We start from the raw sequence: 2229 nt of genomic DNA, 5'->3' as shown, positions 1-2229 counted from the left end.
CACCAACTTCCACCTGTGGCGACTAGTCTACACCAACTTCCACCTGTGGCGTCTAGTCTACACCAACTTCCACCTGTGGCGACTAGTCTACACTAACTTCCACCTGTGGCGACTAGTCTACACTAACTTCCACCTGTGGCGACTAGTCTACACTAACTTCCACCAGTGGCGACTAGTCTACACTAACTTCCACATGTGGCGTCTAGTCTACACCAACTTCCACCTGTGGCGTCTAGTCTACACCAACTTCCACCTGTGGCGTCTAGTCTACACCAACTTCCACCTGTGGCGTCTAGTCTACACCAACTTCCACCTGTGGCGACTAGTCTACACCAACTTCCACCTGTGGCGACTAGTCTACACTAACTTCCACCTGTGGCGACTAGTCTACACCAACTTCCACCTGTGACGACTAGTCTACACTAACTTCCACCTGTGTCGACTAGTCTACACTAACTTCCACCTGTGGCGACTAGTCTACACCAACTTCCACCTGTGGCGACTAGTCTACACTAACTTCCACCTGTGGCGACTAGTCTACACTAACTTCCACCTGTGGCGACTAGTCTACACCAACTTCCACCTGTGGCGACTAGTCTACACTAACTTCCACCTGTGGCGACTAGTCTACACCAACTTCCACCTGTGGCGACTAGTCTACACCAACTTCCACCTGTGGCGACTAGTCTACAGCAACTTCCACCTGTGGCGACTAGTCTACACTAACTTCCACCTGTGGCGACTAGTCTACACTAACTTCCACCTGTGGCGACTAGTCTACACCAACTTCCACCTGTGGCGACTAGTCTACACCAACTTCCACCTGTGGCGACTAGTCTACAGCAACTTCCACCTGTGGCGACTAGTCTACACCAACTTCCACCTGTGGCGTCTAGTCTACACCAACTTCCACCTGTGGCGACTAGTCTACACCAACTTCCACCTGTGGCGACTAGTCTACACTAACTTCCACCTGTGGCGACTAGTCTACACTAACTTCCACCTGTGGCGACTAGTCTACACCAACTTCCACCTGTGGCGACTAGTCTACACCAACTTCCACCTGTGGCAACTAGTCTACAGCAACTTCCACCTGTGGCGACTAGTCTACACCAACTTCCACCTGTGGCGACTAGTCTACACCAACTTCCACCTGTGGCGACTAGTCTACACTAACTTCCACCTGTGGCGACTAGTCTACACTAACTTCCACCTGTGGCGACTAGTCTACACTAACTTCCACCTGTGGCGACTAGTCTACACCAACTTCCACCTGTGGCGACTAGTCTACACCAACTTCCACCTGTGGCGACTAGTCTACACTAACTTCCACCTGTGGCGACTAGTCTACACCAACTTCCACCTGTGTCGACTAGTCTACACCAACTTCCACCTGTGGCGACTAGTCTACACTAACTTCCACCTGTGGCGACTAGTCTACACCAACTTCCACCTGTGGCGACTAGTCTACACCAACTTCCACCTGTGGCGTCTAGTCTACATCAGCTTCCACCTGTGGCGACTAGTCTACAGCAACTTCCACCTGTGGCGTCTAGTCTACACTAACTTCCACCTGTGGCGACTAGTCTACACTAACTTCCACCTGTGGCGACTAGTCTACACTAACTTCCACCTGTGGCGACTAGTCTACACTAACTTCCACCTGTGGCGACTAGTCTACACTAACTGCAACATAATGTATACTAAAATATTGTTAAATTATTCAATGTTTATATCTGTGTTTACCTGTAAATTTTAAGCAAGTTAAAGTGACGTCACTGTAGATGATAACAGTTAACGCAAACTAGATAATGTTAGTGCAAAATAAACCAGTTTTAGTAGAGTAAAACAGTGAAAGACTAGTTTTAAATTTTGTTAAAACTCTTTTCATATACTGTGGATTCACTCAGAGTAGATTAAAGATAATTCCTGTCAGTCTTCAAGTTAGTATTATCTTCGTAAGTTTACTTTGTGCTGTTAAATCTCCCTTAGTAATGGGACTGTTTATCATTTATGGCAGGCCAGTCAGTGCAAGTTATGGTAGGCCAGTCAGTGCAAGTTATGGTAGGCCAGTCAGTGCAAGTTATGGTAGGTCAGTCAGTGCAAGTTATGGTAGGCCAGTCAGTGCAAGTTATGGTAGGTCAGTCATTGCAAGTTATGGTAGGCCAGTCAGTGCAAGTTATGGTAGGTCAGTCAGTGCAAGTTATGGCAGGCCAGTCAGTGCAAGTT

This window comes from Cherax quadricarinatus, chromosome 50 (genome assembly GCF_038502225.1).
Source record: "Cherax quadricarinatus isolate ZL_2023a chromosome 50, ASM3850222v1, whole genome shotgun sequence".
NCBI lineage: Eukaryota > Metazoa > Arthropoda > Malacostraca > Decapoda > Parastacidae > Cherax > Cherax quadricarinatus.
This window is presented reverse-complemented; position numbering follows the sequence as displayed.